The sequence below is a fragment of the Salvelinus fontinalis genome, chromosome 7 (assembly GCF_029448725.1).
Source record: "Salvelinus fontinalis isolate EN_2023a chromosome 7, ASM2944872v1, whole genome shotgun sequence".
Lineage (NCBI taxonomy): Eukaryota > Metazoa > Chordata > Actinopteri > Salmoniformes > Salmonidae > Salvelinus > Salvelinus fontinalis.
In genome coordinates this window covers 28,889,153-28,904,896 of record NC_074671.1, presented here as the reverse complement: position 1 = coordinate 28,904,896, position 15,744 = coordinate 28,889,153, and the positions used below count along the sequence as shown (strand labels likewise).

General features: G+C 45.1%; 1 protein-coding gene across 1 annotated transcript in view; it reads left to right on the top strand.

Moving 5' to 3' along the window:
* Positions 1-5,171: 5,171 nt before the first annotated feature.
* The window catches only part of LOC129859342 (zinc finger protein GLI3-like), a 49,030-nt gene continuing 38,457 nt past the window's right edge, over positions 5,172-15,744 (top strand). The window contains exon 1 of the mRNA XM_055928989.1: positions 5,172-5,551. The gene's annotated coding sequence lies outside the window, so the exon portion shown is untranslated. The remainder of the gene's footprint in view (positions 5,552-15,744) is intronic.

Below are 15,744 nucleotides of genomic sequence, written 5' to 3'. Positions count from 1 at the left end.
GTGGGCCATTCAGAGTGTGAATGGGCAAGACAAAAGATTTAAGTGCCTTTGAAAGGGGTATGGTAGTAGGTGCCAGGCACACCGGTTTGTGTCAAGACCAGCAATACTGCTGTGTTTTTTCACGCTCAACAGTTTCCTGTGTGTATCAAGAATTGACACAACTGTGGGAATCATTGAAGTCAACATGGGTCAGCATCCCTGTGGAACGCTTTCGACACCTTGCAGAGTCCATGCCCCGTCGAATTGAGGCTGTTCTGAGGGGCAAAGAGGGAGTGTAAATCAATATTAGAAAAGTGTTCCTGTATACTGTATGTATGTGGTCAGGGATAGCTTGTGCCTGTACAACAGTTTCCTTGTATTCCAATAGTGCATTTCATCAACACTTAGGGTAAAAAATATTCAGTTCAATGAGAGCTTTATAGAGGGCACTACAAAGTAAACATAGATTGTACGAACTGAAGTTTCTTCTGGGAATACTAATTCTATTCTATTCTACAAAATTATAAGCAGGAAGCATGAAGTGGCCAATCAGGGACAGTGACAACAGCAAAGCATGCCCAGTCAAAGGTCCACTGTAAGACACACAGCAAAATCAATGGCCTACATTTAAATCTGAAAGTGTTAAAGGGATGCTTCTGGATTTGATCTACTTCCCCAGTCAGATGAACTCGTCGATACCATTTGTATGCCTCTGTGTCCAGTATGAAGGAAGTTCGAGGTCGTTTTTGTGAGCCAATGCTAACTAGCGTTAGTGCAATGACTGGAAGTCTATGGGTATGACACACTATTGATCCCGAGAGTGATTAGTCGATATTACCTAGTCGTAATTATCTACATAGGACTAGACACCAGAGGTCTCACTCTCTGCGATACAGCTTAAAAAAAAAGAACAACAGCGGGGCATTGATTTGACCATGATTCTGCATCTTTTCTTTTTGTATCTCTCAGGGGACAGCGTGACACAGTCCCCCACTAACACAATTAATGCAGTCAAGATTCCCACCTTTGGGGAATTTGCAGGGGTCAGCACGGCCAGAGTGCAATGGCCGAGCCAGGGTGCCACTGCTACAACATAGCAGTGACATGTTCTGTTATTGTGACACCTAAATAGAATGATCATACGATGCGTCACAAATGGCCCCCTAGTCCCCCATAGCCCTCTGGGCAAAAGTAGTGCACTATATGGAGAATAGGCTACTGTTTGGGACACATCCATAGACCACTGGACAACATGACCTCTAGACCACACACACACACAGTCAAATCCTGCTTAAATGATAATTGGTGATTTTTGCCAAACCCCCACCTCTCCATTGATTGATACAGACCCCTGTACGCCTCTTTTACTACACCATTTCCGTGCATATTGATTATGTATATTGATCACACCTAACCCAACAGGAAAGCTTTTCCCCCTCCCTACCGTAACATTAGGTCTCATTCAGAAGGCTGTGGCCCAGGGGACCACTTTTCCAGTTTCCCTATCACATAATCCCCCTCATACGTGAATGGGACTTTATATGGGGAATACCCAGAGCAAGTGACCTATGTTAGTTGGTTGTTTCTCAGGTTGAATGTGTAATGAAACAGACAGGTAAAACTGTTGTAAGAAGGCGACTATGTAACAATGCGTAGGCTATCTACTCTCTGCAATTACACACTACCTACCTACTGTAAAGAGGGACCCAGTTATACATAGGCCTACTTTAGGCTTATCTGAATCCCATGGTAAACAAATATATTTCAATTAGTTAGAGATATGGGAATGGGATTTTAAATACCAATTTAACTTTACCCGAATAAATGAAATGTAGATCACGAAGCCACCCCACACTCCAAGAGAAAGCACAGGAAGAATGACGCTTCAGCACGAAGCTGGTTGAGAGAACGCCAAGAGTGTGCAAAGCTGTCATCAAGGCAAAGTGTGGCTACTTCGGAGAATCTCAAATATAATAAATATTTTGATTTGTTTAACACTTTTTTGGTTACTACATGATTCCAAATGTGTTTTAAAAAAAATTGTTTTGATGTCTTCACTATTCTTCTACAATGTAGGAAATAGTAAAAATATAGAAAAACCCTTGAATGAGTAGGTGTGTCCAAACTTTTGACTGGTACTGTACATATACAGTGCCTTCGGAAGTATACAGACCCCTTGACTTTTTCACATTTTGTTAGGTTACAGGCTTATTCTAAAATTGATTAAATAGTTTTTTCCCCCTCATCAATCTACCCACAATACCCCATAATGACAAAGCAAAAAGTGTTTTTGGGAAATTTTAGCAAATGTATAAAAAAACTAAAAACTGAAATGTTACATTTACATGAGTATTCAGACCCTTTACTTAGTACTTTGTTGAAGCTTCTTTGGCAGCGATTACAGCCTCAAGTCTTCTTGGGTATGATGCTACAAGCTTGGCACACCTCTATTTGGGGAGTTTCTTCTCTGCATTCTTCTCTGCAGATCCTCTCAAGCTCTGTCAGGTTGGATGGGGAGCGCTGCTGCACAGCTATTTTCAGGTCTCTCCAGAGATGTTCGATCAGGTTCAAGTCCAGGCTCTGGCTGGGCCACTCAACGACATTCAGAGACTTGTCCCGAAATCACCCCTGCGTTGTCTTGGCTGTGTGCTTAGGGTCATTGTCCTGCTGGAATGTGATCCTTTGTCCCGGTCTGAGGTCCTGAGCGCTCTAGAGCAGGTTTTCATCAAGGATTTCTCTGTACCTTGCTCTGTTCATCTTTCCCTCTATCCTGACTAGTCTCTAAGTCCCTCCCGCTGAAAAATATCCCCACAGCATGATGCTGCCACCACCATGCTTCACCGTAGGGATGGTGCCAGGTTTCCTCCAGATGTGACGCTTGACATTCAGGCCAAAGAGTTCAATCTTGGTTTCCTCAGCCCAGAGAATCTTGTTTCTCATGATCTGAGAGTCTTTAGGTGGCTTTTTGCAAACTCCAAGCGGGCTGTCAATTGCCTTTTACTGAGGGATGGCTTCCGTCTGGCCACTCCACCATAAAGGCCTGATTGATAGAGTGCTGCAGAGATGGTGGTCCTTCTGGAAGGTTCTCCTGTCTCCACAGAGGCACTCTAGAGCTCTGTCAGAGTGACCATTGGGTTCTTGGTCACCTCCTTGACAAGGCCCTTCTCCCAGGATTGCTCAGTTTGGCTGGGCGGCCAGCTCTAGGAAGAGTCTTGGTGGATTCAAACTTCTTCCATTTAAGATTGATGGAGGCCACTGTGTTTTTGGGGACCTTCAATCCTGCAGAATTTTTTTGATACCCTTCCCCAGATCTGTGCCTCGCCACAATCCTGTGTCGAACCTCTACGGACAATTCCTTCGAACTCATGGCTTGGTTTTTGCTCTAACAAATACTGTCAACTCTGTGCCTTTCCAATCATGTCCAATCAATTGAATTTACCACAGGTGGACTCCAATCAAGCTGTAGAAACATCTCAAGGATGATCAATGAAAACAGGACGCACCGGAGCTCAATTTCGAGTCTCATAGCAAAGGGTCTGAATACTTATGTAATAATGTATTTTTTTATTTTATTTTTTTATACATTTGTAAAAATGTCTATAAACAAGTTTTAGATTTTGTCGTTATGGGATATTGTGTGTAGTTTGCTGAGTAAAAAAAAAAAATACATTTTAGAATAAGGCTGTAAAGTAACAAAATATGGAAAAAGTCAAGGGGTCTGAATACTTTCCGAAGGCACTGTATATACCGTTCAAAAGTTTGGGGTCACTTAGAAATTACCTTGTTTTTTAAAGAAAAGCAAATTTCTTGTCAATTTTTTTGTCCCACAAAACACCAGTCTCAACGTCAACAATGAAGAGGCGACTCCGGGATGCTGGCCTTCTAGGCAGAGTTCCTCTGTCCAGTGTCTGTGTTCTTTGCCTATCTTAATCTTTTCTTTTTATTGGCCAGTCTGAGATATTTTCTTTTCTTTGCAACTCCGCCTAGAAGGCCTGCATCCCGAAGTTGCCTCTTCACTGTTGACGTTGAGACTGGTGTTTTGCGGGTACTATTTAATGAAGCTGCCAGTTGAGGACTTGTGAGGTGTCTGTTTCTCAAACTAGACATTTTAATGTACTTGTCCTCTTACTCAGTTGTGCACCGGGGCCTCGCACTCCTCTTTCTATTCTGGTTAGAGACAGTTTGTGCTGTTCTGTGAAGAGAGTAGTACACAGCGTTGTACAAGATCTTCAGTTTCTTGGCAATTTCTCGCATGGAATAGCCTTAATTTCTCAGAACAAGAATAGACTGATGAGTTTGAGAAGAAAGTTATTCGTTTCTAATCGAACCTACAAATGCTGATGCTCCAGATACTCAACTAGTCCAAAGAAGGACAGATGTATTGCTTCTTTAATCAGTACAACAGTTTTCAGCTGTGCTAACATAATTGCAAAAGGGTTTTCTAATGATCAATTAGCCTTTTTAAATGATAAACTTGGATTAGCTAACACAACGTGCCATTGGAACACAGGAGTGATGGTTGCTGATAATGGACCTCTGTACACCTATGTAGATATTTTGTTAAAAAGCGTCCGTTTCCAGCTACAATAGTCATTTACATTGACAATGTCTACACTGTATTTCTGATCAATTTGATGTTATTTTAATGGACAAAAAATGTGCCTTTCTTTCAAAAACAAGGACATTTCTAAGTGACCCCAAACTTTTGAATGCTAGTGTATATATATATATATAAATATATATATATATATAATGTTCATACTTATAGAATGTGTGTATGGTTTATTACATTAACTCATACTGAAATAAACCATGCTCAACTTAAACTTAATACTGCTTATTTATCATGCTCTATTTATTGTTTGTGAAAAAAGTCTAAACCCAATCGTTAATAGGGCCACTTGTGCTGGTGCCCAGCCACTGGTGTTGAAACTATCATAAGTAACAAGACAACACTGACACTCAAAATCACAAACTTCATCCTTATCCTTATTGGTATAAGTGAAATATTAGTATTTGCCAATGCTTGTAATTGTATGGGACTGGTAGTGTACAACGGTCCATTCGTTCCAACCATGTCTACACCGTCTCAGGAAACTGCGGCCCGGAGCAGAGAAGAGAAAGGGAGGGGAAGCGGGGGAGAATAGAAAGAGAGGGAGGTAGAGAGCGAGGGAGCCCGATCCGAAGGGAGGAGTCAGGCGAGGGAAAGAGCAGCTGGAGTTCTACACTTCGCCCTCTTCTCCTCGAAAAGCATACTTAATGTAATAACAACAGTCCACACGTTTTTGTAAACACTTATGTTGTCTTATTCATACAGGTTCATCATCGGCCATCGTCAGGTATGCAGGGAGGCTCACAGTATTAGTTCAGTGTTCGCTCTATTCAGAAAACTGTGAAAAGGAGAAAGACGCGGAAAAGAAGGAAAAGTCTGGGAGAGCGGTTTTGGAGTTGGTGTCTCACAGGCAACTCCAGAGCGCGAGAGGCACATCTGCAACAAGCGAAAAAATACTTCACTTAAGAGAAGAAGACAGAACATATCAAGAATTATTGGAGGGAAACATCCTTCGAACACGTAAGTGCAAAAAACACGACGAGGCATGGTGAACTGTTTATTTTGAACCTTTTGCTCTTTGCTGGCTTTGAAAGTTTTGAGGGAGAAAACACGACGTCTATTCAAAAACTGTCAGAGGTATCACGTTTCAAATAAGCTGGAATTTCATAGAAGTCCACACATCGGAGGGTGGTGATGAAATAATACAATTGTATGAAAACTCAACTTACTCACAAATATTATCACACAAAATTACTATTTATTTTCCTGGATGCTTTCTAGTTGTTTTCTACATTCTTTAAAGTTACAAGTTGACCCATTGCAAATTTCTCAACTTTGCTGATGTCATTTCTTAGGTGATAGAAACTCTGTTAATTCAGCACAATAGTTGTTAAAGTGCGTTTAAAGTTATTTTATGGAAGGTTGAAGCTTTTCTATTTGTAAACACTGTAATGCAAAAGTAATTGCATTGTTGAGAAGTGTGGGCTGAAACAACTTTGGGAACTTCCACTACAGACACAAAACTTTTTGGACTTTTGCCTAAAGAAACGCACGGGGCATGCATATTTAGGCCTACATGTGATCATATTTCAGCGCGATTTTACCAAGTCGTGCCTGTTATCGATTCGGTCTCATCCATTATGCCTAATATGAGTTATGACTGCATTACTATAATTTATGGAACATTTTCCTGAATCGAGTATAGCCTATTCTGATAACAATCTAATGCAAACACTGATGTCTCTATTTCTACAATCAAAATATGAATGTTGGAATACAAGTAGGCCAACATTTATTTTACAAGGCACAGCTTCAAGATTAAACAGGCCTGCAGACCTATATAATGACCATTTTATCGAGTTTGACAATAGTAGAACATTGACTGGGTTATATCAAATTTAATACAAAAGTTCTAAATATAACATTTAATTTCTGAGTTGAAATACAGGATATGCTACTAATATTAGCGCGGGCACATTTGGATACTTCCCCCAAATATTTTATTGCCCTTATTATAATCAGGCCTAATTATTCAGCCTATAATTTTTTGTCTTTTATCCATTGAGTTTTCTGCCTATGTACTTTTCGGTCCGTTATGTATCATGGCAGCACGCCTCCACATGTGGAGATATTTGTTTTAAACTTTTCCTTCTGCTCCACGCCAGCTGTTCCACATTTTATCTGCTTGTCGGATTCGCTGTGAGTGACTGGTGGACCGTTTGTGTCTCGGGTTTCACGCCGCTATACAAACGACGAAGGTTCGAGGCGTTCAGCCGTGCGGTGACGGCTCAGCCAAACCTTCTTTGACACTTGGCAAATTATTAACGGAGATCTAACTGCCTTGAGAACGAGCAGTAAGAGTTGAATGCAAAACAATAGAAGTTTAAGAGCTTGTGCAGATAAAAAGCTTTTTTCCCCCCTCGGGTTAAGAACATGGTCATCTGAACTGGACTATGCCAGTTTAATGCCCTTATGAAAAATCTGTCATGTGCTACTTTTTTTTTAAATTTTGCCATGCGTGTTTTTTACACAATTCTTAAGGTGGTAATTTGTAAATAAATAAATACATTGCAAGAACATATAACCCACTTAATTTAGTGATTGATTTTACACATCAAATTTTTTTAATGCATACTTTTGTTTGCATGAGCCGAAATTATGCACTTATTTCTGAAATCATATGCTTCTTAGGCTAGCCTACTGAATAATAATTTTATTGATAAAGGAAACGGCTCAACTATTTTGCTGAAATAATATTTGGTAAGTGGGAACATCAAGGAATATATAAACCTTTCTTGTAGCAATACCTCAATAGATTATTGTTCATAATCAAATAATCTGTTTGGTACAGTAATATAGTGCATTGTTATCCTTATCTAGCCAGGACATTTTTATTCATGCATTTTTGCCTTTTAATCAACAGGAACACCGTTTTTGGCTTCCACAAATCCTAATGTTATACCTCAATTCGATAAGGCCTACCTGCATTTTATTTTTAAATTATAATCTGTTATTTTATTTCCAGAGGATGCAATGGACTTAAAAATAATTCTACAATTTATATATTTCTGGGTTTTTGCTATTGAGTTTGATTTACCGCAATAGTAGTGATTGATTGTCGACAGAAATCTCTTTGACAGAGTGCATTTTTCCTGAAGATTGTGTGATTACTTACCTCCAGATTTAATGATCACAAAAGCAACATGAAATGTCATTATATTAATTTGAGCTCTATTTAGCCTTAATGGATGGCAGATATTTTCCATGAGAAAATGATGCTCTGAAATAACCACAGATTGGCTCTAAGTACATGTGTATAATAATGTGCATGGAGCCAGAGATATTTTATGATTTAATCATATTAAATATGAATGATATCTGATGAACAAACTCAGTGTTATAAATATGTATGGCGTTACTGTTTTTACAATGTCTCCAGAACTGAACAGAGCTCAGCTAGGGGCTGCAGCTTCACTTGAACAGGTGCAATTTTACAAAACGAGGACTGCATGTCATAAATGATTCAGTAACAGTGATAAATACACACAATGTTTAAGATGATAATCTGGTATTTAAAAAAGACACATAGAAGAAGCCTGTTTTTTCCCCTCCACCAGCGGAGATGAATCAGTGCCTGTCTGGTGAAGGGGGAAATCTGTAACTCACAGTCCCACGGATAGCCCCTATCCTTCCTCAGCCCGTCAGAAAGCAGAGCAGCCCTTTATCTCCATATTAGCACACCTTTACATTCAATTATGCGCCGCTGCAAAAACACCAGGCAGTGCACCCGTGACCTCTCCAACCTGCCCAAAGTAGGACCTGTCACACAAGCAGATGTTAATGCACAATGATGACACTCTATTACCCTCTTAAATCAAGGCCCCCTCCTCCTCGCCCTGGCCCGCAAATCCACTGTTCTAGGCAGGCCTCTGTCCTTAGGCCATTTTACATCCTAGGGGAAGAATACCTGTTATCAGGTGTGTATGCATGAGGCCCTAATGACGTGCTAATGGGCATCTATAAAGGCACACTCATAGGTAGCAAGTGTATTACTCTACCAGGTTCATTTAGGGGAAGTTGTTTTGATCAAAGATAAGGGCCATGGCATTTTTTGTAGCATTTATTCACATTTGTGGTTTGTTGTGGTGTGGATCCCTGGGTATGAGGCAGATATGGGGTGTGATTCCTGCTGTGGTACTCACGGGCCGTTCGACGGTCACGGGTGTCAATATGACGAAAGGTTTATCATACAACTCTTTAGCAGAGCGCTAAGTACTTCTATCCCACAAACCACAGCTTACATTAGCAGGTGAGGAGAGGTGCAGTTACCTCATCTATTCAGAGCATGTTGGCAGAAATAAATAAACATGGTATCACAATGGCTATCCAATCCATCTTTCCCCTAAGTGTGAGTATAGCCGCTTCATGAATAGACGGGCCCCAATAGGATTCCCTCACTTTGATGATCCTGAACTTTGATATATCGACATAAAATTGAAAAAGGCACAGTTGAGGGGGGGGGGGGGGGAATGAGAACAAGTCCAGGAGAGAGAGAGAGAGATATTGAGGGGGAAAAAAGGCAGCGAGACAGGAGACGGAGGTGTATGTGTGATGAGTGAGAGGCTCCTTCGCCTCCTTGTAAAAAGTTTGGGCTGTGGCAGTTCGCCGCCAAGTGTAGCCTACGCCAAAGTGTCTGGATGCATTTGCGTGTGAGCGGAGAGAAGAAGGGGGGCAGGCAGGCGTGCGGCGTGGCGCAGCACGAGGGCTTCTCCTTGGCTCTCCTAATCCCCAGGCCCAGCCATCCCTTCAGGGCATGCCTCAGATCTGGCTCTCCTAGCTCTCCGCGTGGACCTACCCGGCCTCCGCTAGCCGATTTAATATGCTATGTGTTCCTTCTCCCCCAGCTCCCCTCCACCTCCACCAGCTGCGTCCCAGAGCGGGACCCCATTCACTCCCCCCCCCACTCCCTGCTTCAAGGAGCCCCACTTAAGGCACCTTTCACTGGGCTCATGTCTTTTGCAAAGTGAGGGGAGGGGGTGGTTGATCTGATGAAGGGGGATCAGAGAGAGAGAGAGACAAGTGTAATGACATGCCTATACACATACATGCATTTAGATAAACCCCCACATCCACACCCTACACATGGGCTCCCAAATGTGCTCCTACTCAACCTGCATGTTTTAAAATGCAAACGCACCTCAATATAAAATATCCCCATCATGGACATGTTTTACACGCATGCAACCGCGCGCGCGCACGGAAGCACGTACGCTCGCACGCACACAGGAGCGTGCAAGCAAAGTAGCCGGTAGTTCTTCTTTCAGAAATGGGGGGGCAGAGCTCAAGCTGCCGTAGAGGCTGAGAGTCAGAGTGTCCGTTTCTTTTCCAGGGCTTTGGCCTCACGGAAACCCAGATTGGACCTGCCATTTAGCCTGGTCAACCAGCTTCCTGGTCAACCATCTTCCACGAGAGAGAGAGATAGAGAGAGAGTAACAGAGAACGAGAGAGAGAAAAGAGAGAGAGTAACAGAGAACGAGAGAGAGAAAAGAGAGAGAGTAACAGAGAACGAGAGAGAAAAGAGAGAGAGAGTAACAGAAAACAAGAGAGAGAAAAGAGAGAGAGTAACAGAGAACAAGAGAGAGAGAGAGTAACAGAGAACACGAGAGAGAGAAAAGAGAGAGTAACAGAGAACAAGAGAGAGAGAAAAGAGAGAGTAACAGAGAACAAGAGAGAGAGAAAAGAGAGAGAGAGTAACAGAGAACAAGAGAGAGAAAAGAAAGAGAGAGTAACAGAAAACAAGAGAGAGAGTAACAGAGAACAAGAGAGAGAGTAACAGAGAACAAGAGAGAGAAAAGAGAGAGAGAGTAACAGAAAACAAGAGAGAGAAAAGAGAGAGAGTAACAGAGAACAAGAGAGAGAGTAACAGAGAACAAGAGAGAGAAAAGAGAGAGAAACAAATGATTTACTAGATAAAAAAAACAAGATGAATGCAGGAGTGAATGAGCGCTAGCAGACTCCTGCATGAACCCCAGTGCGTGTCAGCGGGCGCCTGCGTTGTCTTTTCTCACACACTCGAGTACAAACAGAGTACAGATGGCGGCAGGTCGCGCCTGTCTGACGATGGAGCTGGACTGCGCTCGTCTCCTCCGCTGTTAGCCCTGAGCCGCTGTAAATGCGTCTTTGCGGCTGCTGTGTGAAGTGTGGCAGCAAGAGGTGAAGTGAGCTGCGGGCCCATTTGCCTGTGGTGTGGTGGGCTGTGTAAAGTTGAGACGCTGAGCTCGTACAGTGGAGTTGTAGTTCCCGACTTCCAGGGGTTTTGGGTCTGTTATTGTAGAGGTGGCATTGTGTCAGGGACTTGATGCGAGCCAGTTGTGGCATCCGTAAGGGGGCCTGCTCTCCGTCGTTGTCCAGGGAGTGTGGTGACGGCCAGGGGACAGATGAGGCGGCCAGCTCACTGTGAACAATGATCTGTCACTCCCCCCCTCCTTCCTGGTCTGTGTGTGTGTGTGTGTGTGTGTGTGTGTGTGTGTGTGTGTGTGTGTGTGTGTGTGTGTGTGTGTGTGTGTGTGTGTGTGTGTGTGTGTGTGTGTGTGTGTGTGTGTGTGTGTGTGTGTGGAAAGCCATGCGTCAGGCTGCTGCACGAAGACACACACACACACACTTGGATAGGCTCAGACAGGCGCATGCACGCACACACACAGAACTACTGCGGGAGAGGTCAATTGAAGGCAAGGGAAGGGTCACTGATTATTGTGATTGGGACTGAATGGGAGTTCATTTTTGTACACCCCCCAAGTCTGTATGAGAAAGATCATTTCTCATATCAATTTCATAAATAGCTGTTTGGAATGATTCTGTTGCATTGCTCAGACTGTTCTGCTACACATGACAATGGTGAAGTTGTTTTAACGTGTTTTGTATTTGCTGTGCCCCATGCTGGCCTGGTTATCTGCGTTAGTGAGTGAGCCCTGTGGGTCTTAGTGGAACCTGGGGGTCGAGATTGAGGACGGGGACATTGTGTGAATGTCAAATGCCAATCCCAAGGTTAATACCTGAATAAAGTTCAGGCCCAGTTGCCCCCTCCCTTCTGCAAACATGTTTAAATGAGTGCCTCTTCCCCTCCTTTCCCTCTTTTCCCCCTTTCCCCTTCTCCTTCACTTCCGTCCTCTTTTGCGGGGAATTTGACCCCCGTTCCTCCTCTTCTCTAGGGGCCAGTGGGGCCTCCTCTGCAAGTGAATGCTAACAGACCCTGCCTGTAAGACAAAAAATGCCTCATCTTAGAAAAACAAAAGGGGAACTCTACTATCGGAGCAAATTTCTTGCCCGACCTGAAAGGAGGCCTCTTTTGTCTGGATGGCATTTGAAGACTAATCGTTTTTTTCTCATGCAAAAGCACTCTGTCTTAAGAGCTGGGCCTCGGAGAGAGAGAAAGAGAGGGAGAGAGAAGGAGCTAGTGGGGGCTGTGTTTTAACAATACTCCGCAGGGAGCAAGGAGGAACGGGGGTTGGAGGGGGCGCAGGGGGATTCCTCTCCTTTGCTTATTTTTTAGACAAAGCCCAGTTCCTTGCAGGGTTGAAGGGAGAAAGGTGGGAGGTGGGGTGGGGGGGGGGGGGGGGGGGCTGGAAGAAGGAGGAGGGAGTGGGAGGTGGGGGGGATCCAAGAGTTTTTAGTTCCTTGAAAAGCGGGGGGGGGGGGGGGGACTCCAGCCGTTTCTAATGACGGTCTGTCATCGGGGCTCCCCTACCTGCCAGAGGAAACCTCAGGGCGGGCCCCGACACTTCACTGACTCCCGACACTACACTGACTCCGACAGGCTTGGCTTGGGGAGAAAAAAAGTGGGCCTCGGAAATGTATAGAGCAACAGAAATATGAACTTGTGTATGGGCCCCTAAAACGTCTTGGGCTATTCCAGGCCTGACTGGTGTTTTTATTAAGAGAGGTCGACATGCTTTGGAAATAGATCTTATTCATGAAGAAAAAAAAGCCAGGGCTGGACTTCCCAAAGAATTCATTATGTTCTTCTTTCCCAGAAGCCTCGGTGCTCCGCATGTCCCAGCCGTGCCTCGGAGGACGCCGAACGTGTCGCACCGTGTCGCGTGACTTTGTAAAGCCTCCCTCAGCGAGCAGGGGAGTGCGAAGGGTTCCATTTGTCAAAGGTGCCCGGCAGTTTTTTTCCCTCCTCAACACTTTCCCGGCTCCGTCCCAAACTCATTGTCTGAGCTAAGGCAGGACATTAGTCACCGCGGTGCTAGTGGAGCCTGCGGGGCTGTGGGACCAACCAACGCTGTTCTGGAGCAGCGACTGCTAGTCGGACAGAGAGAGAACTAGAAGAGGGAAAGAGGAGGAGTGATGGAGAGTGTGTGAAAGAGAGAAGGGGAGAAAAAAGAAAGAAAGAAAAAGGGAGAAAGAGTGAGTGTGGCTGTGTGTTTGAGAAAGAGAGATAGAGTCTGTAGGAAGGAGAGAGCGTTAGTGGTGTGGAAGAAGGAGAGAGAGCGTTAGTGGTGTGGAAGAAGGAGAGAGAGCGTTAGTGGTGTGGAAGAAGGAGAGAGAGCGTTAGTGGTGTGGAAGAAGGAGAGAGAGCGTTAGAGGTGTGGAAGAAGGAGAGAGATCGTTAGAGGTGTGGAGGAAGGAGAGAGCGTTAGAGGTGTGGAAGAAGGAGAGAGAGCGTTAGAGGTGTGTAGGAAGGAGAGAGCGTTAGTGGTGTGGAAGAAGGAGAGAGAGCGTTAGAGGTGTGGAGGAAGGAGAGAGCGTTAGTGGTGTGGAGGAAGGAGAGAGCGTTAGAGGTGTGGAGGAAGGAGAGAGCGTTAGTGGTGTGGAGGAAGGAGAGAGCGTTAGAGGTGTGTAGGAAGGAGAGAGCGTTAGTGGTGTGGAAGAAGGAGAGAGAGCGTTAGAGGTGTAGAAGAAGGAGAGAGAGCGTTAGAGGTGTGGAAGAAGGAGAGAGAGCGTTAGAGGTGTGGAAGAAAGAGAGAGAGCGTTAGAGGTGTGGAGGAAGGAGAGAGCGTTAGAGGTGTGGAAGAAGGAGAGAGAGCGTTAGAGGTGTGGAGGAAGGAGAGAGCGTTAGAGGTGTGTAGGAAGGAGAGAGCGTTAGTGGTGTGGAAGAAGGAGAGAGAGCGTTAGAGGTGTGGAGGAAGGAGAGAGAGCGTTAGAGGTGTGGAGGTAGGAGAGAGAGCGTTAGAGGTGTGGAAGAAGGAGAGAGAGCGTTAGAGGTGTGGAAGAAGGAGAGAAAGCGTTAGAGGTGTGGAGGAAGGAGAGAGCGTTAGAGGTGTGGAAGAAGGAGAGAGCGTTAGAGGTGTGGAGGAAGGAGAGAGCGTTAGAGGTGTGTAGGAAGGAGAGAGCGTTAGTGGTGTGGAAGAAGGAGAGAGAGCGTTAGAGGTGTGGAAGAAGGAGAGAGAGCGTTAGAGGTGTGGAGGAAGGAGAGAGAGCGTTAGAGGTGTGGAAGAAGGAGAGAGAGCGTTAGAAGTGTGGAAGAAGGAGAGAGAGCGTTAGAGGTGTGGAGGAAGGAGAGAGAGCGTTAGAGGTGTGTAGGAATGAGAAAGAGCGTTAGAGGTGTGGAGGAAGGAGAGAGAGCGTTAGAGGTGTGGAAGGAGAGAGAGAGCGTTAGAGATGTGGAAGAAGGAGAGAGAGCGTTAGAGGTGTGGAAGAAGAAGAGAGAGCGTTAGAGGTGTGGAAGAAGGAGAGAGAGCGTTAGAGGTGTGTAGGAAGGAGAGAGAGCGTTAGAGGTGTGGAGGAAGGAGAGAGAGAGTTAGAGGTGTGGAAGAAGGAGAGAGCGTTAGAGGTGTGGAGGAAGGAGAGAGAGCGTTAGAGGTGTGGAGGAAGGAGAGAGAGCGTTAGAGGTGTGGAGGAAGGAGAGAGAGTGTTAGAGGTGTGGAAGAAGGAGAGAGAGCGTTAGAGGTGTGGAAGAAGGAGAGAGCGTTAGAGGTGTGGAAGAAGGAGAGAGAGCGTTGGAGGTGTGGAAGAAGGAGAGAGAGCGTTAGAGGTGTGGAAGGAGAGAGAGAGAGCGTTAGAGGTGTGTAGGAAGGAGAGAGAGCGTTAGAGGTGTGGAGGAAGGAGAGAGAGCGTTAGAGGTGTGGAGGAAGGAGAGAGAGCGTTAGAGGTGTGGAGGTAGGAGAGAGAGCGTTAGAGGTGTGGAAGAAGGAGCGAGAGCGTTAGAGGTGTGTAGGAAGGAGAGAGAGCGTTAGAGGTGTGGAGGAAGGAGAGAGAGCGTTAGAGGTGTGGAAGGAGAGAGAGCGTTAGAGGTGTGGAGAAAGGAGAGAGAGCGTTAGAGGTGTGGAAGAAGGAGAGAGAGCGTTAGAGGTGTGGAAGAAGGAGAGAGAGCGTTAGAGGTGTGGAAGGAGAGAGAGCGTTAGAGGTGTGGAGGAAGGAGAGAGAGCGTTAGAGGTGTGGAAGAAGGAGAGAGAGCGTTAGAGGTGTGGAAGAAGGAGAGAGAGCGTTAGAGGTGTGGAAGAAGGAGAGAGAGTGTTAGAGGTGTGGAAGAAGGAGAGAGAGCGTTAGAGGTGTGGAAGAAGGAGAGAGAGCGTTAGAGGTGTGGAAGAAGGAGAGAGAGAGCGTTAGAGGTGTGAAAGAAGGAGAGAGAGCGTTAGAGGTGTGGAAGCAGAGAGAGCGTTAGAGGTGTGGAGTCTATAGCTCTACCTCAGGTCTCAGTGTGTAAGCCCTTGCCCTGTCTACCCCCCAAAGCTGCGTTCACAAAGAGATTTACAAGACAGGTCTCCGGTGTGCTGCTTTGCCGCCATGGATCATGAGTGTATGTGTGTGTGTGTGTGTCGAGCGTGTGCGTGTGTGAGAGAGAGAGTGTATTTTTCTGGGTTAAATGTGCACTGTGAGAAGACATGTTTTTTCTTAGAAGGTTACCCAAAATGAATGGGTCCTAACTAGTCAGTGCTAACCAGAACCAAAGGAGGGTATGAGATGACTTATTCAAGAGAGGTGGTAGGGTGTGTGTGTGTGTGTGTGTGTGTGTGTGTGTGTGTGTGTGTGTGTGTGAAAGAGAGAGAGAGAGAGAGAGTGTGTGTGTGTGTGTGTGTGTGTGTGTGTGTGTGTGTGTGTGTGTGTGTGTGTTGCGGAGAGTCAGCAGTCACACATCACACATACAAGGGATCCTGTTAGCTTTTGGAATTATTTATAAAGCTTGGCTTTTGTGTGGCTCTGTAAATCCCTGTCTCCTCCCATTACTGCCTATGACTCTACCTGCGCCACCTTCAACCCCAAATACTCCC